The sequence below is a fragment of the Perna viridis genome, chromosome 5 (genome assembly GCF_037379345.1).
Source record: "Perna viridis isolate PV_CMFRI_1.1 ecotype Kerala chromosome 5, ASM3737934v1, whole genome shotgun sequence".
Classification (NCBI taxonomy): Eukaryota; Metazoa; Mollusca; class Bivalvia; order Mytilida; family Mytilidae; genus Perna; species Perna viridis.
Genome location: NC_142449.1, coordinates 13,867,867 through 13,877,648, shown reverse-complemented (window position 1 = coordinate 13,877,648; position 9,782 = coordinate 13,867,867).

Here is a 9,782-nt window from a genome sequence, read left to right as displayed (position 1 = left end):
TGAAGTTTTCTTTGACTATCGACTTTGAACAACAAGTAATTATTTCCTTTCTGTAAATTTCATCGTGGCGTTTGATGTGCAGGATGATAGCATTGATATAAGAATGCTCAAATAGTTTACTGTGGTTTCTTTAAAGACTCTCTGAGATTCTTAACTGACAGCTGAAAGCTTTAGAACATTAGTTATTTACATAATATATACATTATAATCAGTAAACATATCAAAAGTCACGGAAACAAAACGAAACAAAAAGTTTATCAAATATGGGTAATAAAAATAGGCATCCCCCAAAACAAACACAACTGTAAAACTGCAAACCTGCTTTAGAAATGGTATTATTTTATCGGGTGCATTGATAGTACAGGCGCCCTCACGTATGGTGGTATGCTGGTATGGACTAGGGTGGGGAAACCATACTGAATAAATCAATATTTTCCCACATTGATTGAACTTATGAATTACCGGTCACCACATTTTTGGTACGCCCGTATAAGAATCCATTTTTGAGTGGAAATACTACAGAAATTACGAATAATAAGAGTGCATTTACACGATATGATTTAGCTCGAGTGACGTGCTTTGCATGCATACTTTGATATTTAATTATGTTGGTTTTCATGTGTTGATGATCAAGGTATATGGCAAAATTAACGATATCTGTGTAGTTATTCAATCAAACTTGTCCTAGTGACGATCTCTATCCAGTAATAACATGTAAAACCACACTACGATTAAATTAGCTCTATTTTTTCGTATCACATAATTCGAACACCTTTAATTACTGAGATTAAACATGGGATAACAACATTATAGCTTTTTTTTTAAATACTTTGGTAGAATTTGTCGGTGCCCGATTTTGCTTCATATTTCGATATTTTCTTTAGATATGGGCATTTCTTGTAATTTATTTTTCGAAATCTTGAACTTCTTACGTTCTAATGTTGCGAGGTTAACCTTTGAAACCCGTTTATATGGTTGTTATTTTTGTACTTACTACATTCTATGTAGAATCAACCTGTAGATAAAGACCACCTGTCTTCCGCAAGCACAATTTTGCTTTCTCTTGAAGGTTACTTTAGACAGCTTAATTCATTTTTTGGAGAATAATATTTAACGATGGAATTGGTTGGAATTAATTTTGAATAAAATGAAATTAGGTAAAACAATATTAGATTCTTTTCTGGACAAGAGGTGCTTTGAAAATCAGCCTTTTATATTAAAGAAATTTTTTCACGAGAAAAATCATATTATGTCTATGCGTCTTCATCTAGAATTTTATGAAAATAGTAAAAAAAAATTAAATCTTTTCTTTTTTTTTTAAATTAAACAAAGATTTCCAACCGCGAAGTACTTGTCACTCAATGTGTTCTTTTTACATTTCAGCGAAGTGTAAATGTCTTTTAGCCGTGCAACTGGCTACGTGGAGTCTTGGCGTCATAAACGACCACAGAAGGGAATGTGCGTTACGTTTTTTTCAAGTGATTTTTTACTATTTAACGGCGTTTCCAGTTTTCTTTCCTCATCAATTAAATATGCTCTGACAGCATAATTATGATAATTCAATTAATTTTTTATTACGTTTTGCTATTCTACATCTAGCTTTTCCAAAATATGTGTAATATTGTAACGTTATGCGATTTAGAAACCACTTATCCTTAGTTTCCATTGGAAAAATCATAAACATACATTTAAGATACGATTGGATGCAATAAAAACAATCTCCCAGAGATAGCTTTAATTGTGAAAAGGTATTCAAGAGTGTTCTTGGCGTCGATCTAGGCAAAATCAATACTTGTCAACAGCGGTGTGAGCTTATATTTTACAAAGATAGTCTTCATCCCTATCAAGGAGAATTTACAACGTATGTTTTTCATGTGTCTTGTAAAACATATGAAAAACATACGAAAAACATGTTTCAAAATAATGAATAAACTCATATAAATATGTAAATGTCAACCATATGGTGCTTATATATATCTTGTACTGGTACTTCTTTTAAATGAGTATGAATTTTACATGGATTTTGAAAATGACTTGTATTCATACGCAAAAAACATGAATTTCCATACACCGGTCGAAAACATATTTTCTATTTTTCTTTTTCCTGTGTACCGGTCATGCTTAATAAATATGAGCAAATGTGTTAAAGTAAAAATGTTCAGTTTTTATAAGAATAGACAAACTGTTTTTAATGACATGTTTAATTGTTCTTTTCTTGGCTTTTGATGGATGACTGTTTCATTGGCAATCATACCAAATCTCCATTTTTTTTAATTATTGGGTTACCTCGTCACATTAGTACGCAGTGGAAAGGTACATCTATTGGGTTACCTCGTCACACTAGTACGCAGTGGAAAGATATATCTATCATGAAGCAGTGGTTGATAATATTGTTATATCATTGGGTTACCTTGTCACATTAGTACGCAGTGGAAAGGTACATCTATCATGAAGCAGTGATTGATACTATTGTTTTGCACCTTGTTCATACAGGTGAAAGACCTTGTCAATATCAATCAGTTAAACAGTAAGTATATTGAATGTTAGGTTAGAAGAAATCCGGAACCATCATAGAGGAAACTGATGAAGAAAAAAAATGCGCAACAAGTGAAGAAACAACCAAAAAGAAAGCAAATGACACTAAACGAAGTAAACAAGTAATACAATATCAATAAAGAAAACAATCAAAACCACAATCAAAGAGTAAAATAAAAAAAATACCATATCAGGCATACAAACTCAATGTATCATGTATAAAATCATTTCTTCTGGGATAAAACAACATTTATCCACATGTCATGACATTGTCCTTAACCAAATCTTCTACGTCAATGTCAAGTACTAAGATCCGGGTTTTTATTATCACCAAGTGAAGTAAATAGCCCGGTCTTTATCATGTAGGCGAAACAGTACATACAAGGCTTTAACCTCTTCATTTTTTCTCGGAATTGAAGAGTCAAAATATTCTTACAGAAAATTTTTTTTTTATCTAACTGGATAAGGTGTGGAGTTGCGTGTCGCGAGCGTGTCTTCTATTGGTCTGAATTTTCCCATGCCATATCCCGTACTTTAAATGAACAACTAAAGGAAAGCAATGCCTGTGTTGCTTAGCGTACACCACGTTTTTTACCATCATTGACAGAAAAAAAAACATGTAATAGTTATTCCTTTGATGATTTTAACGGAGTTTTATGAAGTTGTGACCTTAACATGTTTCAGTTTTTATTGAAATATTTTTAATTTGTAAATAGATATTTAAAGACATAATACAGCATTCTGTCAACATTTTTAAGATAAATTTTGCTAGTGGAACAATTCTTAAAAAATGTTCTAATATTTCGTTGAAAAAAAACGTGGATAAATTTTAGTTATTTTCTTATTTGTGTGCGAGTTTGTTAGCATATGTTTGACGTTCAAATTGTTGAAAACTTGAGTCTGTCATTCAAGATTTAATCATGTAGAATTACCCCTCAAGTCAATAGAATACATACGTCAGAAATAAGAATGGAAATTTTGTACAAATTTCGTGACTGTGAACACTTCATATTATTTCGAATTTACCGTAAATCAATAAAAAGAAGGGCGTCGTGTTTATTTGTTCATTTTTGCTAGTGATATCACTATAAAATAGTCTAAAAATCTTATAATTGAAAGGAATAATTATTTATGTTTTTTGCTTTTACTGTTTATGCAATGATTCAATTAATAAGGTTTTTAATCTTAAAATATCTGAAGTTTTCTTTCTCGAAGATTGATGTAATCCTATATCATCTTGTCAAATTCATTAAACTATTACAACTTAAAAAACTGATGCAAATTCACAAAAATACATTTTGTCACATTTAGTTATATTTGCTGGTGGGTCAACTCGTAGATTGTTCCAAAACTTCAAATCTAGAAATAAAAGTATAAATTTAAAGTGCAATTAGTGTTTTATCATTTGTGTTAGAGTTTATCAGCTTGCATGCTTCTGTAATTAAAGAGTAATCAAGGGAACCATGATTCTAGCGGAAATCAAAAAAATGTAATCCAGGAACAAAGAACGGACATGGAAAACAGACACACAACAAAAAACTTAAAATAACCAAAATAATACATACAAAGTAACAAAAGTTAATAATCAACTCCAATAAAAAAAAACAAAAAACAAAAAAAAAACAAAAAAAAAAAAAAAAAACTGGGAGCAGGACCAGGTGCACCAGTAGGGTGTGTGTCCTCTGCTTTTCTGGAAACACCCACTGAGTTGCTCATAGAAATTCTTGTCCTGGGCAGACGAAAGAGGAAAGGAAATCTATCACACGTTGAACAAATCAGTTTTCACGGTGCAGATGGATACATCGTAGCGATCAACGAGTACATGATGACGACCATTAAACTTCTGTAGCAATTACATCAATCTTGTATCTAGTCTAGTGCGATACAAAAAGTCTGCGAAGTTACGGTATGCTTTGGCATAACGTATGAGTTATAATATGAAAACCCCACATGCTGGCGGCTGAAGGGGTTTTGCCACAGGGGAAAGAAAAGTTGACAATACGGAATGAAAAGTCATCGCCGTTGTCGTATAGTTTGGTAGACAGTTTTCATTTACCATCGATCTCTGTGTGTAGGTCAAGATATGAGACTGACTTCACAGTGTCTGTAGTATTCTTTATTTCAAGTTCTTTGCGGTAGATTCGTCGTATGAAATTCCCGGAACTAGAATTGTTTAACGATAATACATCATCTATATAGTGGAAACTGATACTAAAGGATCAAGCTAATCGATCTTTCTTCTTTTGGACCAGATCAGCTATAAAGTCAGCCTCATAAGAGTGAAGAAATAGGTCAGCAAGTAGAGGAGCACAATTTGTTCTCATTGGAATGCCAACCGTTTGTTGAAAATCGCGTCAACCACATTGGACAAAATTGAAATATGTTGTAGTCCAAAAATTCCAGTATTTTGACAACATCGTCTGTATATTTGGAAGATTATTTGGGATTGTTTTTTTTTTTTACAAAGTAAGGAATTTTTACCAAGAACTGCCTATTTGTATTCATACATTCATATCAAAAGTATGAATAAATGTTAAATACAAAGTAAATGTGTCATTTAGGTTTGACACAAGCATGTAATTAACAAAACCCCTGAATCACAGGGATAGGCACATAAAGCATGTGGCGGGGTTAAACATGATTGTGAGCGCTGCCTCCCCCCCAGTGACCAGGAGCATTGGTGGGAATAAACAACAATAAAACGAACTATAAAAACCTATTGAATTCGGATTTAACTATTGAGATCGATTCAGAATACAAACAGCAAACAGTTATGTTTTGCGAAGTTTTTGACACGTGATAACTATACAAGTATTCTAAAACGTCAAATACGGGATGAACAAAGTTGATAATTATTGTTTTCTGGTCTAGAAAAAATGAACATAGTTGTGTACGTTACCCGAACTTTAACTCATTTGAATGTATTTTGGCACTTAAATATGTAAGACTCGGAACCGCGATGGGACGCGGAGGTACGATGGTCGCGCGTAAGTGCTATGGTAGTGCGCCGAAGTGCGTTTATTATCACACTGAATGCGATGGTTAGACATGACTGTTGGCTGCCAATAGCAATGCGGAAATGCGTTGGCCACTACGAGGAGGTGCGTTTTCTTTACATCGCTGAAATGTTTAACTATCATGAAGATTTTTTTCCATTGATACCGTAAATATACGATTATCTTGAAATTCTACCGATATGGTATTAGTCTATATGCAATCAGAAAAAAAAACTTTTATTTCGTTTATACTTCCAACTATTTAGGAAATTATAATAACAAAATTAATATTTTTACTTCATTTTTTTCCTACATGCAGAGGAAAATTGAATAAAACAGTCTCTTAGGGAAGGACGATTACTCTCTAATATTTGAATATTTCTTGAGTAACTAAGCTATAAAACGTGGATAGCTCTAAGACTTCTGTATTAGCGTATAAACTACAGTTACTACCTAAAACTGCATGTGTGTCATCCTATACACTGTTATTGAGGTTATTAAAGAATAATTGGTACTGCAGAGGTCCAGATTTGATGGATTATACGTAATATGAAGAGGAACGTGCCAGTCTGGTCCACCGGAACTTAATTTGTGTCTTCGACATTCTAATACACTCTGTATATATTGTAGTTTCTATTTCGCCTATAAAATACGTTTCATTATTCGTTGTGAAAGCATGCCTTACTTTTTCATAAGATAAAAATCCATGATATTAAATTTATAAAAAAGCAACATTTTTTCCAGCTTTTAATACACCGATAACATGTGAATCTTCATTACATCTTATATAATTTTAGATGCGCGCGATACGCTATCTTTTGTTACCCGTCGCTACAGTAATGTTTATCGAATTACCTCGAGTATCAACGTATCTTTTAAGTTTTGATACTGCAATAAATACATGTACTGTTAACACTCAAAATCAGTAATGATGCATGCTACGTTTGTTTATACAGGCAACAATATACTACCTACTTTCACGTCTTTCCTTTCAGTTTGTTAGTTATCTCTATAACACTGTACGCGCTTATGCACGCAAAATTTCGTGGCGACGTTGAATGGGGTATACCAACGTACTTCCGCGCATTTGCATTAGACATCCAATGTACTTCAGCGTTGACCATCGCAGATCAGCGCGACCATCGCACTTCGTCGTCCCCATCGCACTTCCGAGTCTTACAAATATAAACCGTATAATCAAACAATTAGAAATAATTCATGGAGGGGCTAATTTGTACTCATTTTAACATGGGTTCGACATTTATATTCGATTATTTAACACCGAGCGATAGCGAGGATATAAATGCCAAACGGTTCTATAATGCTGCTGATGGAAGGTTACTCCTTCAAACACGTGTACAGCATACGGAAATTTGCAATAGTTATGAAGTATTTTTTGTGTTCTCTAAAGTTTTGGGCTCTATGCGACGGAGATCACCACTAAAACCAAAGTCTATTCATACACAAGGCATATATAGGGAAAGGAAAATTGAAGTGCTTAGCTAAATGTCGTTCTTTTTTTTTAAGGTCAGCTATGAGTGAGAAACCTGTCAGAAATGTAGGGAGTTGCTCAGTTTATTTACTTTAGAATTTAGATTGTATTTTCAAACCTTCCTCAATATAAGTTGTCTTCTTAAAAAAATTCTAGCATTTTGTAAACGTCTTTTTTTAATTGGTATGTAGGTAAGTTGAAATCGTTTCTAAGACGTATATACAAGTATATTATCTGCTTCGCGGATTATTCAGCGTAAACGGACCCAAATTAGGTTATAGCGTATAAACTAATTAGAAATTGAATACATTCATTATATTTTAATTAAAAATAAAAAAAAATGATATATCCATCACTTTTATTAACACTGAATAAACAGCAACTTTAATTTTCCTGCCGTGTAGTAATACTAGTAAACAAATTGGTCGCCATTTCAAAATCAGCGACAAGACGCTGTCATTTCATCACTGGGAAATGTTCAGTTATTTTCCAAAGTTGAAGACACAGTTATTAAAGCAGGAATTTGACATAAACCCGGCGGACATGAAGTTAATTAATAATTTATTGTTACAAAAACGTTTCAACGTTACAATGTGACTGAAAACGTTGTTTCGGATGTTGACAAACCAAAAAGAAATTCCGTAAAAGGTGGGCGTGGCCTAAAAAGCAAGTTTATACAATTGAAACGATGTTGATTTTTGTCAACAAACGTCTCAGAATGTGACGACTCTATTCGCTACACTGGTCCATCCGATCAAACTGATACAGGGAATATATGTAAACGTATAGAAAGGTCCGAAAAATTCCCAACGATGTTAGAACTGTCAAATTTGCAATGCACATTTTGGTCGTTCCCTCCGCGGCACTCGAACTCGTACTGCTGTGACATCTATGGCAACACCGCCTGCAGCGCCCTAGACCACTCAGCCAGCTAGGCTATATATAAATATAGCTTTCGCTGGCCGGGTCATTCCTCTTGTTAGGATTAATTTAGGGCTGTAACTTAGTACACGATGTATGGTTGTACGGGACAGTTCATTTAGATGTTATTATGTAGGATATAGGATCAAACTATTGATGCATGTCACAACAAATCAATATTATACAAACATCTCAGAATGTGACGACTCTACTCGCTTCACTGCTCCATCGGATCAAATTGATACACGTTAACTTATAGAAGTTCTATAATATATTATAATATAGCCTAGCTGGTCGAGTGGTCTAGGGCGCTGTTGCCATAGATGTCACAGCGGTACGAGTTCGAGTCCCGCGGAGGGAACGACCAAAATTTGCTTCGCAAATTTGACAGTTCTAACATCGTTGGGAATTTTCAGACCTTTCTATACGTTTATATATCTTTCCTGTATCAATTTGATCCGATGGAGCAGTGTAGCGAATAGAGTCGTCACATTCTGAGACGTATATATATATAAAGGTCTGAAAAATTTCCAACGATGTTAGAACTCTCAAATTTGCGATGCAAATTTTTGGTCGTTCCCTCCGCGGGACTCGAACTCGAACCGCTGTAACTCTATGGCAACACCGCCTGCACAAAGTCCAGCGCCCTAGACAACTCGGTCAGCTAGGCTATAAAATATAGCTTTCGCTGGCCGGGTCATTCCTCCTCGTAGGATTAATCTAGGGTTGTAACTTAGTACACGATGTATGGTAGTACGGGACAGTTCATTTAGATGTTATTATGTAGGATAGAGGATCAAATTAATGATGCATGTCACAACAAATCAATATTATACAACGTCTCAGAATGTCTAAATAGAAGTTAACAATCACTCTTACGGAGTGATGAATCGTTAAAAACGAGGCGGAACATAACAAAAAAATTAAAGAAACATCTAAATATGTTTAACATCATCAAATGATGGTAAAATTTACATTGAATATTTCGGATAACCGATATCCTTCTTCAGGATAAAGCTAACTAAGTTCAAGATCAAAACAAAGATTCTGAAGCTGAATCACGCTGTGGGTGATTGACCTGAAAATGAATTAACGAGAAACGAGAAAAAATAATTCATTTTTAGGTCTTGGTCTAAAGCTGGTAAAGCACACATGCTATACATCAATACGCCGTACTAATTAATTTTTTCCACATTTGATTCATTTCTAGTTTTTGACAAAAACATCCCGTTCTCGTTTTCATCCAGATTCCTTATCATTTGCTTTTCTGTGCCTTTGATAAAGGTACAATCACCCACAGCGTGATTCAGCTTCAGAACCTCTGTTTTGATCTTGAACTTTGTTAGTTTTATGCTGAAGAAGAATATCAGTTATCCGAAATATCTTATTTTCAAAAGCATAACATGCTTTTCAAATCAACATAAAATTTGTACCAAATCTTTAGTTCTGCAGTGATGGGAGAGGCGTTTTGAAACGTGTTTTTATTTTGATAAATGGAAAGAAGTTTAAATTTTCGTTTGAAAACTAATGGTGTCACATAATCTGAGAGAAATGACATGCTCTTCTATGTTGTTTCTAGAATGATGAAACATTAAAAACTCGGCGTAGCAGACTCGTATAATGCAGGTTTTTTTTTTTATAAAGCACGAAATATTTTATGTTAAACCCATCATTCCATTTGATTTTATGCGAATAAACACTAATATGGAAATATTAAATTCACTGATAGTCAGTTTTATCGTTGAGATATAAATTGCTTGTATATATAAAATTGGCACCCATCCTTTAAATATCCAACGGTAAGAAAACAAATTGTTGTGAGAAGATAATAAACAACA